The 16,100-nt window shown below is 42.3% G+C and overlaps 1 long non-coding RNA gene across 1 annotated transcript; it reads left to right on the top strand.

Moving 5' to 3' along the window:
* Window positions 1-13,354: 13,354 nt before the first annotated feature.
* On the top strand, window positions 13,355-14,448 carry LOC103626585 (uncharacterized). The gene is made up of 3 exons (XR_553014.4): window positions 13,355-14,031; window positions 14,159-14,222; window positions 14,314-14,448. It is a non-coding gene; the product is annotated as an uncharacterized lncRNA (long non-coding RNA).
* Window positions 14,449-16,100: the final 1,652 nt, after the last annotated feature.

Below are 16,100 nucleotides of genomic sequence, written 5' to 3'. Positions count from 1 at the left end.
CCCCCCATGGGGGATCGGATGCCCATGTGGAGGGAGCGCGAGAACAACAAGTGCCAGGAGCGTCGCCGCCAAGATCTTCGCAGGCCTCCGCGCGCACGGTGGCTACAAGCACTAGACAATAACGAGCTGCTTAAGGCGCTATGCAACTAGGTCGGCTGGGTCGTCGAGCCCAATGGCACCACCTACCTCAAGGTATGCCGCTGTCGTTCCCCCGCTGGCAGATCTCGTCTCTTCCCGCAATCACGAAGCCACAACTTTCTAACATTGTCGATAACATTGTCGAGAGGATCTAGGAGTACGTCTTCCCTGTATGCTTGATTCAGTCCCCTATCAGAGAATACATTATTCATTTGTGTCAATCCCGACCTGTATGCTTGATATCATAGATCAATTTTGCTGCCGATACATGATAGCTTAAGTAGCAGATGTGATAGATCACTGCGAGTTTTAGTTAACATGTTGGATATCATTATTCATAGATTAAATAAATGCCTTCCAGTGGTGTGTTTGCTTTGGCTGGAAAGTGATGGTTACATTATGCAGGTTTTTGTTGTTGTTGCTCTAAAAAAGTTTATTAATGCTAACAGCACCCCTAGAGTTGTTAGTTGAAGCAACTGCGCGTTAGGGTGGTCGATGTCGCGCGCATGCTGGCTGTGCACGAAGGAGGGGACATGCTTGATCAAGCAACCGGGCGACACCTATGACGACTTCGCCAGCTCACTACGTCGTCTTCGACTTGGACTTGAACAATTTTTATGCCTGTGGGAGCAGTGGCGTGAGATGTAGTTGCACTTTCGTGGGACGTGTGGAACACTGTTGATCAGTTTTATATAAGCAGTGGCAAGGTTACTGATCCGCAGAGCCTGACTTATGTGAGATGCTAGCGATCTGTTAATTCTGGTGTGAATAGCATTAATTGTTGGGCCATCCATAGAATTTTCGCCTGATAGATCTAGGTTAAAAATGGACCTGTTTATTCCTTCTGTCATCCCAGCCCATGAGTTTATCCCAGAGAGTTCTTTCTTGGCAAAAGTTTGAACCATTTAGTAGTTTCAGAAAAAAGGGCCATGAAGCAGTTCTCTCATATAGGCACATAAACCATGTTAATGCATGACCTATCAGGTGGAAGAACGGTAGCAACATTTTTTTCTTCATTTTTCTGATATATAAAATAAGTTTTTTGCATCTATATAGCTAGGGTAAAGGGTCGTCTTTACCATAGTACTCTGGAAACAATGATTTATTGGAGTTTTGACTGCCATGTTGCATTCACACCCTGGCTCCTGATCCCTGCTGTCAAATTTATTATTCATTCCCAATCCCAGCCATCTGAGATTGTTTTGCTTTCCACAAGAAACTGATATCTTGAAAGGGAATTAGGCTTATACCTAGTTCCTAAATAATTTTGGTGGTTGAATTGCCCAACACAAATAATTGGACTAACTAGTTTGCTCTAAGTGTATAAGTTATACAGGTGTAAAAGGTTCACACTTAGCCAATAGAAAGACTAAAGTATTGGATTCAACAAAGGAGCAAAAGGGGAACCGAAGGCACCTCTGGTCTGGAGGCACCGGACTGTCCGGTGCACACCGGACAGTGTCCGGTGCACCAGAGGACTCCAACTCCGAACTGCTCACCTTCGGGAATTTCCAGAGGCAACTCCGCTATAATTCACCGGACTGTCCGGTGTACACCGGACATGTCCGGTGCTCCAAGGAAGAGCGACCTCCGGAACTCGCCAGCCTCGGGTCTTCACTTCTGCTGCTCCGCTAAAATTCACCGGAATGTCCGGTGTACACCGGACTGTCCGGTGTAACGGCGGGGCAACGACTATTTCGGTGCCAACGGCTACCTGCGACGCATTAAATGCGCGCGCTGCGCGCGCAGAGGTCAGGCACGCCCATGCTGGCACACCGGACAGTGAACAGTTCATGTCTGGTGCGCCACCGGACATCCAGACGGGCCCAGAAGTCAGAACTCCAACGGTCAGAATCCAACGGCATTGGTGACGTGGCTGGCGCACCGGACATGTCCGGTGTGCACCGGACTGTCCGGTGCACCATACGACAGACAGCCTCCACCAACGGTCAAGTTTGGTGGTTGGGGCTATAAATACCCCAACCACCCCACCATTCATTGCATCCAAGTTTTTCAGCTTCCAACCACTATACAAGAGCTAGCATTCATTGCAAAGCACACCAAAAGAGATCAAATCCTCTCCCAACTCCATACAAAGCCTTAGTGACTAGAGAGAGTGATTTGTAGTGTTCATTTGAGCTCTTGCGCTTGGATCGCTTCTTTTCTTTCGCATTCTTTCTTGTGATCAAACACTCACTTGTAATTGAGGCAAGAGGCACCAATTGTGTGGTGGCCCTTGCGGGAAGTTTGATTCCCAAGTGATTTGAGAAGAGAAGCTCACTCGGTCCGAGAGACCGTTTGAGAGAGGGAAAGGGTTGAAAAAGACCCGGCCTTTGTGGCCTCCTCAACGGGGAGTAGGTTTGCGAGAACCGAACCTCGGTAAAACAAATCCGTGTCTCTCACTTCTTATTTGCTTGAGATTTGTTTTGCACCCTCTCTCGCGGACTCGTTTTTATTTCTAACACTAACCCGGCTTGTAGTTGTGTTTATATTTGTAAATTTTAGTTTCGCCCTATTCACCCCCCCTCTAGGCGAATATCAATTGGTATCGGAGCCCGGTGCTTCATTAGAGCCTAACCGCTCGAAGTGATGTCGGGAGATCACGCCAAGAAGGAGATGGAGACCGGCGAAAAGCCCACTACAAGCCACGGGAGCACTTCATCGGAAGAGTCCCGAACCAAGAGGAAGGAGAAGAAGAAGAGCTCCTCCAACAAAGGGAAGGAGAGGAAATCTTCTTCTCACCACAAAGAGAAGGAGGAAAGATCTTCCTCTCACAAGCCGCATCGGAGTGGGGACAAGCACAAGAGGATGAGGAAAGTGGTCTACTACGAGACCGACACTTCATCAACATCGACCTCCGGCTCCGATGCGCCCTCCGTAACTTCTAAACGCCAAGAGCGTAAGAAGTTTAGTGAGATCCCCTTACACTATCCTCGTACATCTAGACATACTCCATTACTTTCCGTTCCATTAGGCAAACCGCCAACCTTTGACGGTGAAGATTATGCTAGGTGGAGTGATTTAATGAAATTTCATCTAACCTCACTCCACAAAAGTATATGGAATGTTGTTGAGTTTGGAGCACAGGTACCATCTATAGGGGATAAAGACTATGATGAAGATGAGGTGGCCCAAATCGAGCACTTCAACTCTCAAGCGACAACAATACTCCTCGCCTCTCTAAGTAGAGAGGAGTATAACAAAGTGCAAGGGTTGAAGAGCGCCAAGGAGGTTTGGGATGTGCTCAAAACCGCTCACGAAGGAGATAAGCTTACAAAGATCACCAAGCGGGAGACGATCGAGGGGGAGCTCGGTCGGTTCCGGCTTCGCAAAGGGGAGGAGCCACAAAACATGTACAACCGGCTCAAGACCTTGGTGAATCAAGTGCGCAACCTCGGGAGCAAAAAGTGGGATGACCACGAGGTGGTTAAGGTTATTCTAAGATCTCTTATTTTTCTTAACCCTACTCAAGTTCAATTAATCCGTGGCAACCCAAGATATACACAAATGACCCCCGAGGAAGTAATCGAGATTTTTGTAAGTTTTGAGTGCATGGTCGAAGGCTCAAGGAAGATCAACGAGCTTGATGATCCCTCCACATCCGAAGCTCAACCCGTCGCATTCAAGGCGACGGAGGAAAAGAAGGAGGAGTCTACACCAAGTCGACAACCAATCGACGCCTCCAAGCTCGACAATGAGGAAATGGCGCTCGTCATCAAGAGCTTCCGCCAAATCCTCAAACAAAGGAGGGGGAAAGACTACAAGTCCCGCTCCAAGAAGGTTTGCTACAAGTGTGGTAAGCCCGGTCACTTTATAGCTAAATGTCCATTATCAAGTGATAGTGACAGGGGCGACGACAAGAAGGGGAGAAGAAAGGAGAAGAAGAGGTACTACAAGAAGAAGGGCGGCGATGCCCATGTTTGTCGGGAGTGGGACTCCGACGAAAGCTCAAGCGACTCCTCCGACGACGAGGACGCCGCCAACATCGCCGTCACCAAGGGACTTCTCTTCCCCAACGTCGACCACAAGTGCCTCATGGCAAAGGACGGCAAAAGGAAGAAGGTTAAATCTAAATCCTCCACTAAATATGAATCCTCTAGTGATGATAATGATAGTGATGAGGAAAATAATTTGCGTACCCTTTTTGCCGACCTAAACATGCAACAAAAAGAAAAATTAAATGAACTAATTAGTGCCATCCATGAGAAGGATGATCTCTTGGATTCCCAAGAGGACTTCCTAATCAAGGAAAATAAAAAGCATGTTAAGGTTAAAAATGCTTATGCTCTAGAAATTGAGAAAGTTGAAAAATTATCTAGTGAGCTAAGCACTTGCCATGAGACAATAGACAACCTTAGAAATGAAAATGCTAATTTATTAGCTAAGGTTGACTCTCATGTTTGTAATGTTTCAATTACCAATTCTAGAAATAATGATGATGATTTACTTGCTAGAATTGAAGAATTGAACATTTCTCTTGCTAGCCTTAGGATTGAAAATGAAAAATTGCTTGCTAAGGCTAAAGATTTTGATGTTTGCAATGTTACTATTTCCGATCTTAGAACTAAGAATGACATGTTACAAGCTAAGATTGTAGAATTGAAATCTTGCAAACCCTCTACATCTAATGTTGAGCATGTTTCTATTTGTAGTAGATGTAGAGACATTGATGTTAATGCTATTCATGATCACATGGTCTTAATTAAACAACAAAATGATCATATAGCATTACTAGATGCTAAAATTGCCGAGCATAACTTAGAAAATGAAAAATTTAAATTTGCTAGAAGTATGCTCTATAATGGGAGACGCCCTGGCATCAAGGATGGCATTGGCTTCCAAAGGGGAGACAATGTCAAACTTAATGCCCCTCCTAAAAGATTGTCTAATTTTGTAAAGGGCAAGGCTCCCATGCCTCAGGATAACGAGGGTTACATTTTATACCCTGTCGGTTATCCGAAGGACAAAATTAGGAGAATTCATTCTAGGAAGTCTCACTCTGGCCCTAACCATGCTTTTATGTATAAGGGTGAGACATCTAGCTCTAGGCAACCAACCCGTGCTAAGTTGCCTAAGAAGAAAACTCCTAGTGCATCAAATGAACATAGCCTTTCATTTAAAACTTTTGATGCATCTTATGTGTTGACTAACAAATCCGGCAAGGTTGTTGCCAAGTTTGTTGGGGGCAAACACAAGGGCTCCAAGACTTGTGTTTGGGTACCCAAAGTTCTTGTTTCTAATGCCAAAGGACCCAAAACCGTTTGGGTACCTAAAGTCAAGAACTAAAATTGTGTTGTAGGTTTACGCATTCGGGGGCTCAAGTTGGATACTCGACAGCGGGTGCACAAACCATATGACAGGGGAGAAAAAGATGTTCTCCTCCTATGAGAAAAACCAAGATCCCCAACGAGCTATCACATTCGGGGATGGAAATCAAGGTTTGGTCAAAGGATTGGGTAAAATTGCTATATCACCTGACCATACTATTTCCAATGTTTTTCTCGTAGATTCATTAGATTACAATTTGCTTTCTGTATCTCAATTATGCAAAATGGGCTACAACTGTCTCTTTACTGATGTAGGTGTCACTGTCTTTAGAAGAAGTGATGATTCAATAGCATTTAAGGTTGTGTTAGAGGGTCAGCTATACTTGGTAGATTTTGATAGAGCTGAACTCGACACATGCTTAATTGCTAAGACTAACATGGGTTGGCTCTGGCACCACCGACTAGCCCATGTTGGGATGAAGAATCTTCATAAGCTTCTAAAGGGAGAGCACATTTTAGGATTAACAAATGTTCATTTTGAGAAGGACAGGATTTGTAGCGCATGCCAAGCAGGGAAGCAAGTTGGTGCCCATCATCCACACAAGAACATCATGACGACCGACAGGCCGCTTGAGCTACTCCACATGGATCTATTCGGCCCGATTGCTTACATAAGCATCGGCGGGAGTAAGTATTGTCTTGTAATAGTGGATGAATATTCTCGCTTCACTTGGGTGTTCTTTTTGCAGGAAAAATCTCATACCCAAGAGACCTTAAAGGGATTCTTGAGACAGGCTCAAAATGAGTTCGACTTAAGGATCAAGAAAATTAGAAGCGACAACGGGACGGAGTTCAAGAACTCTCAAATTGAAGGCTTCCTTGAGGAGGAGGGCATCAAGCATGAGTTCTCTTCTCCCTACACACCACAACAAAATGGTGTAGTGGAGAGGAAGAATCGAACTCTATTGGACATGGCAAGAACCATGCTTGATGAATACAAGACCTCAGATCGGTTTTTGGCTGAGGCGGTCAACACCGCCTGCTACGCCATCAACCGGTTATATCTACACCGAATCCTCAAGAAGACATCATACGAACTCCTAACCGGTAAAAAGCCCAATATTTCATATTTTAGGGTTTTTGGTAGCAAATGCTTTATTCTTGTTAAGAGAGGTAGAAAATCTAAATTTGCTCCTAAAACTGTAGAAGGCTTTTTACTAGGATATGATTCAAACACAAGGGCATATAGAGTCTTTAACAAGTCCTCTGGACAAGTTGAAGTTTCTTGTGACGTTGTGTTTGATGAGACTAACGGCTCTCAAGTAGAGCAAGATGATCTTGATGAGATAGGTATTGAAGAGGCTCCGTGCATCGCGCTAAGGAACATGTCCATTGGGGATGTGTGTCCTAAGGAATCCAAAGAGCCTCCAAATGCACAAGATCAACCATTCTCCTCCACTCAAGCATCTCCACCAACTCAAAATGAGGATGAAGCTCAAGTTGATGAAGTAGAAGATCAAGCAAATGAGCCACCTCAAGGTGACGACAATGATCAAGGGGGAGATGCAAATGATCAAGACAAGGAGGATGAAGAGCAAAGGCCGCCACACCCAAGAGTCCACCAAGCAATCCAACGAGATCACCCCGTCGACACCATCCTCGGCGACATACATAAGGGGGTAACCACTAGATCTCGTGTTGCACATTTTTGTGAGCATTACTCTTTTGTTTCCTCTATTGAGCCACACAGGGTAGAGGAAGCACTACAAGATTCGGATTGGGTGGTGGCGATGCAAGAGGAGCTCAACAACTTCACGAGGAATGAGGTATGGCATTTAGTTCCACGTCCTAATCAAAATGTTGTAGGAACCAAATGGGTCTTCCGCAACAAGCAAGATGAGCATGGTGTGGTGACAAGGAACAAAGCTCGACTTGTGGCCAAGGGATACTCCCAAGTCGAAGGTTTGGATTTCGGTGAAACCTATGCACCCGTAGCTAGGCTTGAGTCAATTCGCATATTATTGGCCTATGCTACTTACCATGGCTTTAAGCTTTATCAAATGGACGTGAAAAGTGCCTTCCTCAATGGACCAATCAAGGAAGAGGTCTATGTTGAGCAACCTCCCGGCTTTGAAGACAGTGAGTACCCTAACCATGTCTATAAGCTCTCTAAGGCGCTTTATGGGCTCAAGCAAGCCCCAAGAGCATGGTATGAATGCCTTAGAGATTTCCTTATTGCAAATGGCTTCAAAGTCGGCAAGGCCGATCCTACTTTATTCACTAAAACTCTTGACAATGATTTGTTTGTATGCCAAATTTATGTTGATGATATCATATTTGGGTCTACTAACGAATCTACATGTGAAGAATTTAGTAGGATCATGACACAGAAATTCGAGATGTCTATGATGGGGGAGTTGAAGTATTTTCTAGGATTCCAAGTCAAGCAACTCCAAGAGGGCACCTTCATTAGCCAAACGAAGTATACTCAAGACATTCTAAGCAAGTTTGGAATGAAGGATGCCAAGCCCATCAAGACACCCATGGGGACAAATGGGCATCTCGACCTCGACACGGAAGGTAAGTCCGTGGATCAAAAGGTATACCGGTCGATGATTGGTTCATTACTTTATTTATGTGCATCTCGACCGGACATTATGCTTTCCGTTTGCATGTGTGCAAGATTCCAATCCGACCCTAAGGAATCCCACCTTACGGCCGTAAAACGAATCTTGAGATATTTGGCTTATACTCCTAAGTTTGGGCTTTGGTATCCTAGGGGATCCACATTTGATTTGATTGGTTATTCGGATGCCGATTGGGCGGGGTGTAAGATTAATAGGAAGAGCACATCGGGGACTTGCCAGTTTTGGGAAGATCCTTGGTGTCTTGGGCTTCAAAGAAGCAAAATTCGGTCGCTCTTTCCACCGCCGAAGCCGAGTACATTGCCGCAGGCCATTGTTGCGCGCAATTGCTTTGGATGAGGCAAACCCTGCGAGACTACGGTTACAAATTAACCAAAGTCCCTTTGCTATGTGATAATGAGAGTGAAATCAAGATGGCGGATAATCCCGTCGAGCATAGCCGCACTAAACACATAGCCATTCGGTATCATTTTCTTCGGGATCACCAACAAAAGGGGGATATCGAGATTTCATACATTAACACTAAAGATCAATTAGCCGATATCTTTACCAAGCCACTTGATGAACAATCTTTTACCAAACTTAGGCATGAGCTCAATATTCTTGATTCTAGAAACTTCTTTTGCTAAATTGCACACATTGCTCATAAGTATACCTTTGATCATGTCTCCTTTATATATATGCTATGACTAATGTGTTTTTCAAGTCTATTTCAAACCAAGTCATAGGTATATTGAAAGGGAATTGGAGTCTTCGGCAAAGACAAAGGCTTCCACTCCGTAACTCATCCTTCGCCGTCGCTCCAAGTCACTCTCCATCTTTGGGGAGAAAGCAAAAGGACTTCGTCTTTGGTATAATCTTAACTCATTTAGTTATGACCAAAGGGGAAGAAAGTACTTCGAGGGCTCTAATGATTCCGTTTTTGGCGATTCATGCCAAAGGGGGAGAGAGTATGAGCCCAAAGCAAAAGGACCGCACCACCACCTATTTCAAAAACTTAGTTTTCCCAAAGAAGTATTTTTTCAATTGGTATCCTTTTTATGTTCAAAAGGGGGAGAAACTAGTATTTCAAAAATGATATATCAAAACCCTCTTGAACACTAAGAGAAGGATTTTATTTAGGGGGAGTTTTGTTTAGTCAAAGGAAAAGCATTTGAAACAGGGGGAGAAAATTTCAAAACTTGAAAATGCTTTACAAAATCTTATTCATCTACCTTTGTCTATTTGCAAAAGAACTTTAAAAAGGATTTACAAAAGAATTTGCAAAAAAAAAACATGTGGTGCAAGCGTGGTCCAAAATGTTAAAAATAAAGAAACGATCCATGCATATCTTGTAAGTATTTATATTGGCTCAATTCCATGCAACCTTTACACTTACATTATGCAAACTAGTTCAATTATGCACTTCTACATTTGCTTTGGTTTGTGTTGGCATCAATCACCAAAAAGGGGGAGATTGAAAGGGAATTAGGCTTATACCTAGTTCCTAAATAATTTTGGTGGTTGAATTGCCCAACACAAATAATTGGACTAACTAGTTTGCTCTAAGTGTATAAGTTATACAGGTGTAAAAGGTTCACACTTAGCCAATAGAAAGACCAAAGTATTGGATTCAACAAAGGAGCAAAAGGGGAACCGAAGGCACCTCTGGTCTGGAGGCACCGGACTGTCCGGTGCACCAGAGGACTCCAACTCCGAACTGCTCACCTTCGGGAATTTCCAGAGGCAACTCCGCTATAATTCACCGGACTGTCCGGTGTACACCGGACATGTCCGGTGCTCCAAGGAAGAGCGACCTCCGGAACTCGCCAGCCTCGGGTCTTCACTTCTGCTGCTCCGCTAAAATTCACCGGAATGTCCGGTGTACACCGGACTGTCCGGTGTAACGGCGGGGCAACGACTATTTCGGCGCCAACGGCTACCTGCGACGCATTAAATGCGCGCGCTGCGCGCGCAGAGGTCAGGCACGCCCATGCTGGCACACCGGACAGTGAACAGTTCATGTCCGGTGCGCCACCGGACATCCAGGCAGGCCCAGAAGTCAGAACTCCAACGGTCAGAATCCAACGGCATTGGTGACGTGGCTGGCGCACCGGACATGTCCGGTGTGCACCGGACTGTCCGGTGCACCATACGACAGACAGCCTCCACCAACGGTCAAGTTTGGTGGTTGGGGCTATAAATACCCCAACCACCCCACCATTCATTGCATCCAAGTTTTTCAGCTTCCAACCACTATACAAGAGCTAGCATTCATTGCAAAGCACACCAAAAGAGATCAAATCCTCTCCCAACTCCATACAAAGCCTTAGTGACTAGAGAGAGTGATTTGTAGTGTTCATTTGAGCTCTTGCGCTTGGATCGCTTCTTTTCTTTCGCATTCTTTCTTGTGATCAAACACTCACTTGTAATTGAGGCAAGAGGCACCAATTGTGTGGTGGCCCTTGCGGGAAGTTTGATTCCCAAGTGATTTGAGAAGAGAAGCTCACTCGGTCCGAGAGACCGTTTGAGAGAGGGAAAGGGTTGAAAAAGACCCGGCCTTTGTGGCCTCCTCAACAGGGAGTAGGTTTGCGAGAACCAAACCTCGGTAAAACAAATCCGTGTCTCTCACTTCTTATTTGCTTGAGATTTGTTTTGTACCCTCTCTCGCGGACTCGTTTTTATTTCTAACACTAACCCGGCTTGTAGTTGTGTTTATATTTGTAAATTTCAATTTCGCCCTATTCACCCCCCCTCTAGGCGACTATCATATCTGAATTGGGTCCTTTGTTGAATGTTGATGTTACTCCCCCTTTTAAAGTTCCTGTCAATTTTTGCAAATGAGAGGTCAAAGACTGATGAGCTTTCCTGATATGCTTGATGATCTCTAAGTTTTCTAGGAAGTTTGCTTTCTCTCATTGCCTTTTTCTTACCATACAGGCTTATTTAGTATTTTGCCTATTGTAGGTCAGTTTGAGTGCATTTGCATTCTTGTTCTCTGAGTTGGTTCAGTACAACCAGACTCAAGTTGACAACATTACTGAGCTAGAACGGAGGTAACTCTATTGTGTATCTATTTTTCTGATCTTGTTTGATGAATCTGTATTGAGGTTGATTGATTATTTTCTACCATGCCCCTTTGTTTATTTTGCTCTAATTGATATGGGGATATGTGGGCGTAGGCGTGTAGCTCTTAGTAGTCACTGGATGCTACTAACTTGTACCCAGATCAGATAAATTCTTTCAGTACATTGATTTATAAATCTCTCTGCGCTACATCTGTTGGTTTTTACTTATAGAAATAGCTTAGAACCCTGCTTTTAAAGGACAACGTATTGCAACAGAGTATGGCCACAATGACCCTGGCTGGGGATGCTAGCTTGCAAGTAGAATACCGACTGACACTCGCAAACATGAAGAATCATTTGATCAGTGTGGTCTAATAGAAAGAAAATAGTTGCATCAAAATTAATTAGGGCTCTAATGACAGCTATTTCTAATTGTTTCAGTTACGTTATTACTTAGTTCTCTGTATTTCCTATTTGTTTCACTGAGATCAAAATTTTGATATGTAATTCCATTTTTTCTATTAGATCCTTACTTACTATTTTAAAGACAACTAACTATATACTATTTCAAAGTTTTATGTGTTCTTTGAAAACAGCTATCAATACATCTGTAAACAATCCCAGCCATCTAAGATTGTTTTGCTTTCCACAAGAAACTAATATCTGAATTGGGTCCTTTGTTGAATGTTGATGTTACTCCCCCTTTTAAAGTTCCTGTCAATTTTTGCAAATGAGAGGTCAAAGACTGATGAGCTTTCCTGATATGCTTGATGATCTCTAAGTTTTCTAGGAAGTTTGCTTTCTCTCATTGCCTTTTTCTTACCATACAGGCTTATTTAGTATTTTGCCTATTGTAGGTCAGTTTGAGTGCATTTGCATTCTTGTTCTCTGAGTTGGTTCAGTACAACCAGACTCAAGTTGACAACATTACTGAGCTAGAACGGAGGTAACTCTATTGTGTATCTATTTTTCTGATCTTGTTTGATGAATCTGTATTGAGGTTGATTGATTATTTTCTACCATGCCCCTTTGTTTATTTTGCTCTAATTGATATGGGGATATGTGGGCGTAGGCGTGTAGCTCTTAGTAGTCACCGGATGCTACTAACTTGTACCCAGATCAGATAAATTCTTTCAGTACATTGATTTATAAATCTCTCTGCGCTACATATGTTGGTTTTTACTTATAGAAATAGCTTAGAACCCTGCTTTTAAAGGACAACGTATTGCAACAGAGTATGGCCACAATGACCCTGGCTGGGGATGCTAGCTTGCAAGTAGAATACCGACTGACACTCGCAAACATGAAGAATCATTTGATCAGTGTGGTCTAATAGAAAGAAAATAGTTGCATTTGCATCAAAATTAATTAGGGCTCTAATGACAGCTATTTCTAATTGTTTCAGTTACGTTATTACTTAGTTCTCTGTATTTCCTATTTGTTTCACTGAGATCAAAATTTTGATATGTAATTCCATTTTTTCTATTAGATCCTTACTTACTATTTTAAAGACAACTAACTATATACTATTTCAAAGTTTTATGTGTTCTTTGAAAACAGCTATCAATACATCTGTAAACAATCCCAGCCATCTAAGATTGTTTTGCTTTCCACAAGAAACTAATATCTGAATTGGGTCCTTTGTTGAATGTTGATGTTACTCCCCCTTTTAAAGTTCCTGTCAATTTTTGCAAATGAGAGGTCAAAGACTGATGAGCTTTCCTGATATGCTTGATGATCTCTAAGTTTTCTAGGAAGTTTGCTTTCTCTCATTGCCTTTTTCTTACCATACAGGCTTATTTAGTATTTTGCCTATTGTAGGTCAGTTTGAGTGCATTTGCATTCTTGTTCTCTGAGTTGGTTCAGTACAACCAGACTCAAGTTGACAACATTACTGAGCTAGAACGGAGGTAACTCTATTGTGTATCTATTTTTCTGATCTTGTTTGATGAATCTGTATTGAGGTTGATTGATTATTTTCTACCATGCCCCTTTGTTTATTTTGCTCTAATTGATATGGGGATATGTGGGCGTAGGCGTGTAGCTCTTAGTAGTCACCGGATGCTACTAACTTGTACCCAGATCAGATAAATTCTTTCAGTACATTGATTTATAAATCTCTCTGCGCTACATATGTTGGTTTTTACTTATAGAAATAGCTTAGAACCCTGCTTTTAAAGGACAACGTATTGCAACAGAGTATGGCCACAATGACCCTGGCTGGGGATGCTAGCTTGCAAGTAGAATACCGACTGACACTCGCAAACATGAAGAATCATTTGATCAGTGTGGTCTAATAGAAAGAAAATAGTTGCATTTGCATCAAAATTAATTAGGGCTCTAATGACAGCTATTTCTAATTGTTTCAGTTACGTTATTACTTAGTTCTCTGTATTTCCTATTTGTTTCACTGAGATCAAAATTTTGATATGTAATTCCATTTTTTCTATTAGATCCTTACTATTTTAAAGACAACTAACTATATACTATTTCAAAGTTTTATGTGTTCTTTGAAAACAGCTATCAATACATCTGTATGTACTAATGTATCTTTAAAGTTTCATAGTTCTATCAGTGTGACTATGCTCCCTTGTAATTGTTACATGCACCCTATACGAGCGGGGGAAGAGGGGGAGCGAGGGGAGCAGCAATGGCGGAGGAATTTGCGGCCCAAGCGGAAACGGAATTGGGGAGCAGATCATCGTGTTTCCAAACTACTTTCCTTTAGACAAATAGAACAATAATAAACTAATATATGTCCATTGATTTAGAAGAAATAACTTGATCCTCAATTTCATTTTGCAGGCTAGAATAGTAGGTGGGACAGGCACTGATGGGACACCTATTATTGCAGGGATTGCAAAGTTCATGGAATTATGTTGTTCAGGAAGCTATAATTGTTATCAAAGACATCTTCAGACGCTACCCTAACACGTGAGTTGCTTCTCAATTAATTTGTTGTATATTTTTGGACTATCAATCTATAAGAACTCCATTTCTGTTCTGCACAAGAAATGGTGTGTGTATATGATAACTGTTTTGTTCTCACTGAATTTTACAGGTATGAGTCTATCATTGCTACGCTTTGTGAAAGTCTGGACACTTTAGATGAACCAGAGGCTAAGGTCTTAGTCAATGCACATACCTTAGTAATCTATTGTATTTTTGTTTAGATGCTTAATTTTTTTATTCACTTACGTGTCTTAATTTTTCTAGGCATCCATGATTTGGATAATTGGAGAATATGCTGAAAGAATTGACAATGGCTAAGGATTGTATTATGGTCACACATTTTTGTTTTTTATGATTGGATATTCCAGCAGTAGCTAATGGAGAAGTTAAAGATGTCATCTGACGCCCGTTTCCTGTTTTTTGTCCATAGAGTTCAGTTTACAAACACAGTAGTGATTTTAGCTACAATTGATGCATTCAAAAAAGCTGATGTGTACCTTTTGATTTCTTATTTGGTCCGAAGGTTAAAACTTCTTTTGGAAGTTTTCATTTTCCTTTAGCCTATTAGATAAAATTTACAGCTTATTTCTATGTTTTTTTGTTAGTTTAGGCACAAAAGGAGTTGTACCTTTTCAATGCTTATATTGTAGCCACATTATTTTCTTATGCTCATTTTTATACATTTGCAAACTTGGAGACCTTCCGTTGATTCAGGAACTTAACAAGGTAGATGAAGGAATAAGGACTACATCAACATGGGTGAAATAATAAAGTTAATTGTGCATTAACTCAAAGGCAGCACAACACTTTTTGTTGGTTGACTGCATATAATAATCTCGCTTATCAGTTAAAATTGTGAATTTGCAGGGTATTTTTTTGGGTCGCTATCAAACATGTCAAGAATGAGTAATGTTGCAGATCTGCTCATGGATAGCTAGAACATGTCCATCAATTCTGCTCTTTAATTCTAATCTAATGGATATCACAAAATCTTGGGGACTTTTTTTTTCTCCATCAGTATGATAGCTAGAACATCTTCGACAGTTTTGTTGTCTTCATCAAAACACAGTTTTGTTGTCTTCATCAAAACAAGGTTACTTTCAATCTCTTTTCCCCCACTCTTCCTCAATCATCATTTTTTTCATTGCCTGATCTGGATACTTTCCCGTGCAAAGTCTGATCAAGGTCATTTCATCTAGGTAGTTTTGCAAGTCCTTGGAATTAATTACAATCTCCCCCTAAGAATAGTATCTGTGTTGGACTGTCTAAAGTCCCCTCAGAATGGTATTGTGTAAAGCTTGTTAGAAAACAGGGTTGTGCCAGTGACCCAGGTTACAAAAGGCAAGCAAATGTCATGTAGAATCTTGATTTTCTCAACTCATGATCTTGCAGAACCAATCAAACAGTACAAATTTATCTATTCCCCAGCTTCACTGGCCATTTTGCCGAGATTGAAAATGCTAAATAGTAAATACAAAGCAAGGCATCTGTTTTAAGTGAACCGAAGAGGTCATGGGTTTACATCAGAATGACCGGATATTAATTTGTGTCACATACTCAATTGTCAGTTGTGGGGGAGGGTGGTGGTCATGTTTTTGGGGTTATATGAGAGCGCAGAAAAGGTCACTGTGCCGGTGCTATATGCCTTATTAGGATTTATTAGGAGTACCACCGTGTTGAAACCTCTGCAGTTGTTGCATTGCAGCTGGGAGCTCTTCCTTGGTACTTATGGTTGAATCTGTTTCCCATTTCGTAGCTCAATGAATCCGTTTTTTTGCCGAATGTGCATCCTATAAATGTATTGATATGTCTTCTGGGCTCTAGCCACTGACTTTCTATTCCCACTGATGGAGCAGGTGACCCTGTTTTGGTCGTGCCTGCTGTTGTTTGGTGCCATCGAGTTCTTCAAGTGGACGCAGCTCCTCTCGACATGGAGAGGAGTGGCATTCACTGCCGTAGGGATGGCACTTGTGACGGGGTCATGCACGTCTTCATCATGTTCTCCCAGGCTGAGCGGTCGAGCTCAGCCTAGGCGGCACGGAACCGGGTCA

The sequence above is a fragment of the Zea mays genome, chromosome 5 (genome assembly GCF_902167145.1).
Source record: "Zea mays cultivar B73 chromosome 5, Zm-B73-REFERENCE-NAM-5.0, whole genome shotgun sequence".
In the NCBI taxonomy this organism is placed as follows: domain Eukaryota; kingdom Viridiplantae; phylum Streptophyta; class Magnoliopsida; order Poales; family Poaceae; genus Zea; species Zea mays.
Note: the sequence above shows the minus strand (reverse complement) of the source record. Positions and strands in the feature narration are given on the sequence as shown.